General features: G+C 35.4%; 1 long non-coding RNA gene across 1 annotated transcript; it reads left to right on the forward strand.

Annotated features, from left to right (window-relative positions):
- Window positions 1-6,168: 6,168 nt before the first annotated feature.
- On the forward strand, window positions 6,169-9,914 carry LOC135327323 (uncharacterized). Its single transcript, XR_010387434.1, has 3 exons — window positions 6,169-6,330; window positions 7,133-7,228; window positions 9,864-9,914. It is a non-coding gene; the product is annotated as an uncharacterized LOC135327323 (long non-coding RNA).
- The last annotated feature ends 366 nt before the right edge of the window (window positions 9,915-10,280 follow it).

Consider the following 10,280-nt stretch of genomic DNA (forward strand, 5'->3'; position numbering starts at 1 on the left):
TAGTTTTTTGCAAATTTCTACTTGTGTGCCCTTTCCATAGTGGGCCATATAGTTTTCTGTCAAATGGTATAATTAAAGTTATAGAAAAGCTTGTCTTCAAGTTCATTGGAAGTAATATGGAGATGGGAAAATTGGGAGATGTCTCTTTAGGAGACAGAAGAAACTTGGCATCTAGTTTCAGATAAGGCCCTACACACAAGCACAATGACCTGAGACCAAAGGCAAGGAGACTTACCCCTGCCCTTTGGGGGAAAAAATGGACTTAAACAAGGTCTTGGTACAGTGAAACCAAACAGACTCGGAGACCATTTGCCACAATATAATGTTACCAAGAATCACCAGGGGCTCCATTATCTCTTTTCATTGATAATCTGTTGTGGTAAAGTATTTTGCTCAGAATATTGAGCAAAAATTGGATTTCAGTCCATGGGTTTGGCCATTTAGAAGTCCTCCATTGAGCTTTGTTGTTCTGTTCTGTCTTTCAAAAGAAAGAGTGCCAGTAACACTTAGCGGGGTGAAATGTGTGTGTTGGGCGGGGGGACCATGTCTTAATTTAATTTGACAACAGGGTATAAATTAAAGGTTCTCCATCAGGGCAGAATGAAACTGGAAGGAGAGGATGCTTTGTTCTAATTTTTTTTTTTTTAGAAATTATAATTTTATATCTTCAAAGGAGAAACAGAACAAAATAACTTCCTACTGCTTTTGTGTGCTCATAGGTGTTCAGGGAAGTTTTTCATATAAATGTCCATATTCTGAGTTGTTCACCGCAAAACAAGGAATATCAGTGGCAGTACAAGAGGAAGACAATATCAGTCCAAAAGCCGCAGTCTTTGAAAATTTTGAAGTATTTTGTTGCATCTAGGCTTCTATCACAGACTGAGGTAGTTGTAGTCAAACATTGTTTGTATCTACTGCCATGCAGATATACCATACATGTCTAAAGCATTGCCAGATTTGCTTGTTTTAATGTTAAAGGTTAAATTAACCTTGTAATGTAATTCTGTCTGATAGCTTGAGCTGGAAGTAGTTCAGGTGAAACTATTCATTATAAACACATATATGTTTTATAATCATTTGATTCAGTAGTTTTTGTATAAACCTGTCCAAGAACAATGAAGACATTTTCATTTTTAGTTTTGTTAAGAGGCAGTTGTATAACATTTTAACAGCCTTGGCTGAAAAACATTCTTTCTGTGGAGTTTGCACGGTGATCATAAAAGTATTTGTTCCCTGGCATATTTATTGTTCTTAGGCTGAATACCTAAACTGTCAAAACACTTATTGGCTAAAGAAATTGTTACATCCCTCAAGGAAATGTCAGAGAGAAAAACAGTAGATCAAGACAAAGATGTTTCTCAGCTCCAGTATCTTCATCCTAGAGTCAAGGAAACATCACTGTTTCACTTTGATGGAGCAATGCGTTTAAATTTCTATCATGAATAAGAGCAGCTTCTCTAATTGGATGAGATGGTAATTTAAGTGTTCCATAGTTGATTTGAAGGAGAGAATGAGATGCTTATGGAGGTTGTGTTTCACGTGCTTAATTTTTCCCATGCAGGAGCAGATTTGAGGGTTTCTGTCTGTGCCAGAAACAGCATCGTTTTTTACTCCAAAGTTTAAAAATATCTGGATTACTTGCTGACCAAAGGGAGGAGGCATATAATCCATTTATATTAGCTGCCTAGCTTAACACATCACATCAAGTTTTCTCCTGTCACTTTCATACCGTATAATGAAACATATGTATGTGTGTGTGTTGTCCAATTTGCAAAGATTGCCACTGGGTTGCCTACTCCTATTTATGCATGAGAACTCAGTTGTGCACTTCTTCATTCCATAAACCACTTATCTTTGACATACAGTGGATTGATTCCACCAGTCTATTGACTGACAAGGCCATAATACATGGCAACACATGTTTTGGGAAGTGAACCAAGAACTCCAATATCAAGAAAGTGAATTTTTAGCTTTTATTATTAAAGAACAAGATCAAACCCTTCTTAGGAAAAAAAGAAGACTTGAGTAGCTGTAAAACATCAATGTTAGCTTGAGGAACAATTTAAAACCAACTTGCGACAGTGTTCAGAAGTTTGTGAGCTTTTTTCTCCTCTCCCAAATTTTCTCATTCCCCTATTCTTAATTCTAATGCTCTTATAGGAATGGTTTCCAGTTTCGGAGCTGGTTTCAGAAAATGTGCATACTCTAAATTTGCCACTGAAAGAAGCTCATGCTGTTTCAGTTCCTGTGCAGCTTGCTGCATCTGGTGGATGGGCTTGAGGAGACTGAGAGTACCTGCTGCCTTGCCTGGGGACATGTGAATTGACATCATGGAGCAGGAGAATTGGATTGTGGTTCAAGTAAAACTCTCATTACCTCTTTTCTGTCCTGCACCAACACCTCCCCGCCAGTAACTCTCAATCTGGCATGATGATAGAGCAGTGAGGCTACTGAAAGGGAGAGCTGCAAACTGTGGCTGACACCTCCTTGGCAAAGTGGTGGGAGCATTGGTTTGACACAGTGATTGCAGTGGCCGTCATTCGCTGTTCACATGATTTGTTTACAAAGAACTGAGAAAGGGAAATTTCCATAATGTTGCAGCTGTAAAGTGTAATTGAGTCTAGCTAATTTTGAATTTTATCCATTATCTGAAAGAAAATTCCCCTGTATTTCAGGTTAATTGAGACTACATTAATGGCTTCCTAGAAAGAGTAATAGACTCTTCAATGACTATTAGTGGAGTCTAATTGGTATTCACAGTTGAGCTGCAGTCAATCTCTGATGCAGCAGGAAATAGATATAGATTATTTTTATTTGACAGCACCCAGTACTGACTTCTCTTTTGCTTTCTGTTACATCTCTGTCAAAAGCTTCTAAAGCCTGATATGGCAAAAGAGAAATTTCAAGTATTACTTTTAGCCTGTCTATGTATTTTGAACATAGGTGGTGCAAACATTTTTATACATTGGTATCATATTGCATTTGTTGCCTTTTATGGTCGACATAGCTGAAACAAGAGCACCATAGAATTGTGAAACATGTTTCAGGATATTTATGGACCAGGAACAGAAAGATTGCTCGTAGTCTGTAAATGTCCTGAAACATGCTTAACAATGCTACAACATGCTTGGGTATTCATATGCCTTATCACTACATAAGTAAAGGTTTGAAAGAGAAGGTGATAAAATCCATGAAAAAAAATCATTCACAAAAAAGTATTTGTTCTTAAACCACTTGAAGAATGAACCTCTAAATTGTCCACAGCTACAGTTGCCTTCTATTTCATACATGCATATAGGCAAGTGCACAGCTCACACTTTCTCTTTTTCTTGAAGCAAGAGAAAACTGATTTTACATCTCAGTGTCCAGACTGGAAAAATGGTAATCTGTAGTTACCAATGACAAGAGTGGTCTCACTTATAATTGCATCAAATATGCAGTAGAAGAGGAACACAAAAGGTGTTACCTACATGCCCAATGTGGGGAAAAAGGAAAATAGAAAACCATTCCTACCATAAATTAGAAAAGAAAAATAATGCCATCAATTATTGGCTCAGATAAGAGGTTTCAACAAAGCCTGAATACATTTTCAAGATATTCATTTACCAGAAAATAAAATCAACACTGTTTTTACCACCTAAGCGGTAGGTTTTGGAATGTCAAATGATTTACATTAGTTTTAGCTTGTGATTAATGCATGGTGACTAATTAGCTGCTTCTTGCCAGCGTATTAAGAAATCTGAATCCTCTTTCAAATGTCTTTCAGTGGCTAATATCTACCCTTGTATTGTGCAGGCAGTAGCTTTTGGTCCCAAAAGGAACTGAAGCCTCTGATCATAGGATACAATGAGATCGTACATTTGCAGTCATAGCTGTCGTCTGACAGTGTGCAGCTTGTTATGGCTTTGTTCACTTTATGTTGCTTAGAAAATAGATTCATTGTTGGCAGGAATGGTGTGTCCTGTTAGCAAATATACGCACACCAGGTATATTTCTGCCTCTTTAACAGCCGATTTATATTTTCTTACTCTTTTTTTTTAATCCAGAAATAAGTCCTACAACAGAGTCATGTTTTCCTGTTGGAAACATAGCAAAATTATAAAGTTCAAATAGCATGGTTTCTTCAGTCACGGTAATCCTTTAAGGCAGCTCTAAAGATTGAACAACTTTCAGAAAATATGACTTAAGTCACTTCCTTTTCTACATATAATTAATGTTAGAGAAGGATAAAATAAACCATTTATTGAGCTGCCCAGCTGTCATTTGTTAATATTTCGAATATAATAGGTTCATGGTAGTGCTTCAGAGCATTTCCTGGGCAGGGGGAGGAAGGAGTTGTATGTCAGCACATGCTTCAAAGCCTACTTTATAGAATAGGTCCTAATTAGTTTTTTGATACTATATGCAAATGTTATTTCTGAAGTGGTTACCAGAACTCATTAAGCCCAATTAAAGAAAGAATAGTCTGTCACGTAATGTTAAGGTTAAAGTAGAATGTGTTTGTAAGCAAATGGCTTTTTTCAGGAAGAAGAATAATCTGTTAGGTTTTTGTTCTTTTTTTCTAAATAGTTAGTCTCTGCAACAGTTCATTATATGTGGAAAGGAGAGGTTTCATTTTGACATGCACTCTTCACACTGATTGTTGCAATCTCTCCTTGGGAAGAAAGCTGATTAAAATTATATCATTCATTATTATGGTTTTGCAGTAGAAAATTTTGTTTCAGCTGAAGGATGAGTATTTTGCTTGGTTACTTCAAAGGACTTTTTACAAAACTTAAGTTTAACCTGTTAGGTTAGTTTTAGCTCCTTATTTTTCTGTCAATTAATCCAGCACTGAAGTGAATCGTAGTTGACGATGTACCAACTTACAGTACCTGAAAGGCAATTACTCTATTTCCTTTCCTTTCAGAGGAAAAATGCTATGGGTTGCTGTTAGATTCAAACTTTATCCTATTTTATTTAGTTTGTTAGTGGTCTTTTAAAGTAACTAATACTGAGTGAAGTTCTCAACATCCACACTTTTGAAATTCTATGAACCTACTACAAGTAAAAGTAAATAATAAAGTACTATTGTTAAATAGCAAACTGCTATCATGAAATAATTGTTTTAGTACAATTGTTATATAGTGAAACTGAAAATCTTGTATATGTAATTGCCACATACCCAAAACAGGAATGACCTTCTGCTCAAAAGTAAATTGTGACTGTTCTTTTCAGTCTGGGTATGGCTTCTTGAGAGGCTCCTGACTTTCAGAAATGAGATGCCAACCATTTTTCCTAGCCTAGCATCTCTCATTCCAAAAAAAAAAAAAAAAAAAAAAAAAAAAAAGAAAAAAAAAAGAAAAAAGAAAAAAAGAAAGAGAGAGAGAGGAAGGGGAAAAGCAGCAGCTTTTAATATCCAGTGGAACATCTAGAGAAACTATTGGACCCAAATGATTTTTTTGAATGCTGTAGGAACCCTTTTCTTATGTGTATATGCTAGAATAAAAGAAACTAATAAAGGAAAACAAACAGCAATTTCGATACATGTTTAAGATCTGACCTACTGCCTTTCAAATATTACCAAGGTCAATTGTTATGGCCATGTTCTGCTTGAAATCAGTGCTACTTCTTGTGCTGCCTGTTACCTTCACAAAAGTGCTGGAGTTACTTAATTTTTTTTTTCTACTGAAAAGAGAGAAAAATTAGAAAATTGTACTTATAATCAGAAGTTAATTCTACATAGTTTTGAAGAACTGCAGCACTGCTGAAAATGACAGATGCCCTCAAACTCCTTTTCCATTCCTCTGGTCCTCAATGTCTTGTGCCTCTACTCAGGGATGATTTTTTTCCAGTGCTGGCTGCCTCTTATATTTTTACTTTCCTTGGATGAACACTTTTGTCATACCTGATGCACATGCACACATTTTGACAAAAGTCATCCATTGCTTCAAGAAGGGAGTAGGAGTTCTTTTCCAGTGAAAAGTGTCATAGGTAATGCTATATTCTTTTTTGGTATTTATATTCTCTGCCTCTTTTTTAAAAAATAAACACAGCAAGTTTTAGGAGGTTAATATTTGACAGACCTAATTATTATTTTTAGAAGCATTGTGGCAACAAATAGGGTAAAAATAACAATATTTAAAAGTCCAAAGTTAAAAAATAATGATAAATATGTTAGTTTCCAGTGTTCCAGAAAGTTAGGTGCTGCTATGTTAGTTCTCAGTTCTTTTGGAAAAATGGAGCAGAAAGGAAGGAAAAACCGGAATGTCAAGCACCGCTGCCTACTTTGAACATTTTAAGAAGTGAAAACAGCAAGTGACAACTATTGAGCTGTACTCATCTGATAAGGTAGGTTCTGTGTCATGTTGTGCATTATTATAGTTGAAATTTGAAATAACCAATAACTTCAGCAAAGGGCTCAAGAAATTCAACAGCTCTTGTAATGAAATGAAGTGTTCTCCTGGGTTGGGGGACTGAATTTAGTGTGCACTTCCAAGAGGCTGCCACTCTGAACAGAAATTTTGTGAGGCCGTAAAGAATCATAGTCCAATGTCCACCTAGGACGCAATGCACTGCCAGGAAGGAACACAACTCTGGGTGCTTCAGGCCCCCATCTGATGGGGACTGAAGCGGGGGCAAAATGCAAAAGCACATAGTACACTTTTCTTCTCTGGTACAAGGATAAAATTGGTTCAGTGGAGCAAACAGAAGACAAAAGCTGTAGAGGCAACACTGAGCATTGCGTTCATTCGTATACTATTTCATAGTATACAAATATACATATTTCATATGTGGTATATACCTATTCAAATAGGTGTATTTGAAATTTGTATATTTCATATTTCAATATGTATATTTGAAAATTGAATATTTCATAATTCAATGTGTATATTTCATATTTACATATTTCACATGGCTTTCCTTAATAAGCTGCTGCTTAGCATCAGTGTAGAGAAATAGGCAAGTGCAAGTTGGAGAAAGACAGACACATGACTCCTAAGACATGGTAAAAAGTAATTCATACTCTTTTGATCAAAACTAGCTCAATATAAAGAAAGCAGAAGAAAAGCAATACTTTTTGAAGTCAAATATGATTTCTACAGTGGGTATTCCCCTCTATGCCCTACTTTTGCTTTTTTTTTGTCTCAAGGCTCTTCGATACTTTGGTCCATCCATCATTAAAAATGTTGTCTGCATCATTCCACCTGAAGAATTCATCTCAAAACATGACTTTTGCTATATAATGGTAAGAAGACTAAATAGAAAACACCCTGTAACTGACATTCTAGTAAATTTAGACTTTTTGGTAGAAATTTCTTCAATAAACCGAAGGGAGCAGAGCACATGCAAATGATATCTTCTGATTGCACTTCTCCCAGATTACAGCATTGATATGTATGTCACAATGTGCAGTGAGAGGGGAAACTGAGCCTCTAGAAAATAAAGAAAATTCAGTCAAGGTTTTTTTATTGTGAAACATGTCTATATGCATTGAAAGAAAGGGGATTATTGCAAGAGCAAATTCTTTATTCCTGTCAACATTCTTTTTTTTTCTTTTCTTTTTTTTTAACAAAATGCCAGGAAATCAAGTTCTGATAGGTTAAAGAATGGCTACAAATATAACTAAAAACACTGAGTAACAAAATCTGTCAGGAGGAATATAGCAGCTTGTAGAAAGGAGACTGTATTCTGAGTGTGACATTCAAAATATCAGTAATTTACAAAATTGTTAATTCAGTGAATTTAGTCTGTAACCCATTTTACAGAAATTTCATTGCATGTTCAAGAAGAGGAAAACATTTTTGTATGTGCTTTTCCTGCTTTCAGAAAAAAAGTTTTCAGATGTTCTATGCAAGATACTGTAACAAGATAGTAATTTTGACTTGTATGCATACAGTATGTGCCTATGTATATCAAAGTTATCATTTATAAAAGGAGAAAAAAACTTTGGCTATCCCTAACCTGCCCTGGCACCTTATTGATCTTTTCATTATATTTTTCCTCAACCTTTATATGCCATTAGTCTGTAAAATAAATGTGGGACATTTGTGGTTTGAAAATGTAAATTGTTATAGCATAATATAAATTCATATGAAAAAAGGCAATTAAGGTTCCTTGCTCAGAAACTGTCTGTGGATAAGAAAGGTCACCTGCTTATTACAGTACCAAATTTACTCAAGATTAAAGACAAAAAAGTGAGATAATTAACAGCTGTCAAAATATAGAGAATATACCTAGCCTGAGAATGGGTTTGCTTACTGTCTTGACTGTGTGTAACATTTTACTGCTTTGGTGCCATGTATTATGCAATTCAGGAAAACCTGACCAAATTTTGGAGATAAATCCTACAAGACTGGAGAGGGATAAGATTTATCTCTTTAATCATTATTCTGTGTATTTTCTCTTGCTTGAGGGTTGCAGAATTATCCCAAAGTACAGTCTTCCTTTGATTCTTTCATGCAGCTGAGCTAGCCAACTTAATACTTCTAATGGAAGAAAAAAAATAGACTTTTTTAGGACATGAAGAGTCTGACTTATCTCAAACTAAAGTAGACATTTAAAATGAATTATGTTTTAAACCTCACTGAAATAAATAAGTAAGCCTGTGAGGGTTAGCTCAGATGTGGACATTTGCTATCTATAAACTTTAATAAAGTTGATGTTTGCTAGTGTTTCTACTCTATAGGGACTACATCCTTCTGTATATTAAGGGACTGGACTTCTGGCTTACAGTCATTAAATGGAAAAATATGTATTTGAAGCTCATGATACATTAGCAGCAGCTATTCCTGAATCAAAAGCTGACTTACCCGATCGGTCATTATAGCTCACAGATAATAGGTTGAATGAAAGTTGCTGCTGAACGAGAGAAGTTAGTTGTGAACTTCTCTACTAGAATGTTTGAATTTCTCTCAACTTACTCAGTCCTAGATTCTCTATGTTCACAGCAAGTGAGATGATACCTTGTGAATAATTTAAATTTATTATTTTTATTATTAAACAAATACTTTTTTGTAGATATTTTGTTATCTGGAAACAATGGATTGGGGCTTATGGGAAGGGCTTACGGCTTCACTGTTTTTCCTCATAGAATCAGTTCTGCAGTTAAGCATTATGTTCTATCACTTAAAATGCTGGTTTGTTTTCATCTTTTTATATATATATATATGTAAAAAAAAATGATGTTTTTCTTTTCCATTGGAGACTTTGCACATGCATGTACACACACACACATGCACACACACACTTATACATACATATGTATATATGTGTATGTGCATGTGTATAAGCACATAGTCTCCAAAGAAGAATTTTGGTAAGTCTAAGAGATGGGCATGCACTGAGTGTGAATGTAAGATCAGTGATAATGGGTTAGACAAAAAGTTCATTAAGTTTGTGTCATTTGAGAATAGTATGCTCGAGATGGAGTGGGAGAACTGTGTAACCATATAATGAAACTTTCCTAGGATATTCTCCATGTTAAACGGTTATGTCTCATGGGAATCCATTAGCCCAGGGACTGTGTCCTTGTACTTAATAGTCCAAGGTACAAATCTATTCTACGAACTTGTTTACTTACCTAACTATGTAGGCTTGATTAGATGTTGTGTTAAGAATCATTTCCTTCTGATTGGTTTGAACCTGCCACTCTCTGACTTTTAGGATGCAGCTGATTTCTTGTCTTCGAATGAATGAACAATGAATGGGCAATCCTTGGTTACTCCCTTTGCCATTCACAGTTTGGTAAATCTCTGTTACATCTTCTAACAACCGTTTTCTCCTCTGCTGAAGAGTTTGTCATAATTGTTTACTGTGTGAAAACAGTTCCATATCTTTAATAATCCTTGATGCCTTCCTGTGAACCTTCTCTATTTTCACAGGGTTTTACAGGATGAGGGGGATGACTGTTTATGAAGTCCCTTTAGCTAAGGCAAGTATCTCAAGTGTAATTTTTCTCCCCTCCCCCTCATCTGTTTCTGAAATTTTCTTCCTTTAATAACCAAGTAGCTATATATTTGAATATGCAGCTTTCGGGTGTCTAGTCAACGTATTTAATTTGATAATTTCTTCTGGCAGTGTCAGAAGGTGACAGCTTGAATCTAGTAGTGCTTATCCATGTCCTTTTAAGCCATTTGGAGTCAAAATGTAAAATTGGGGTCAAAGGGATATGAATCATATTCATTAATGTGACTTAATGTATTTCCAAATATAACCTTGGTTTAGATCAATTGATTTTAGCCCTTCTGAAAGTATTTAAAATGTAACTCCCTCATGTTCTTAGTTGTTTTTGTTCTTTT

This window comes from Dromaius novaehollandiae, chromosome 2, assembly GCF_036370855.1.
Source record: "Dromaius novaehollandiae isolate bDroNov1 chromosome 2, bDroNov1.hap1, whole genome shotgun sequence".
In the NCBI taxonomy this organism is placed as follows: domain Eukaryota; kingdom Metazoa; phylum Chordata; class Aves; order Casuariiformes; family Dromaiidae; genus Dromaius; species Dromaius novaehollandiae.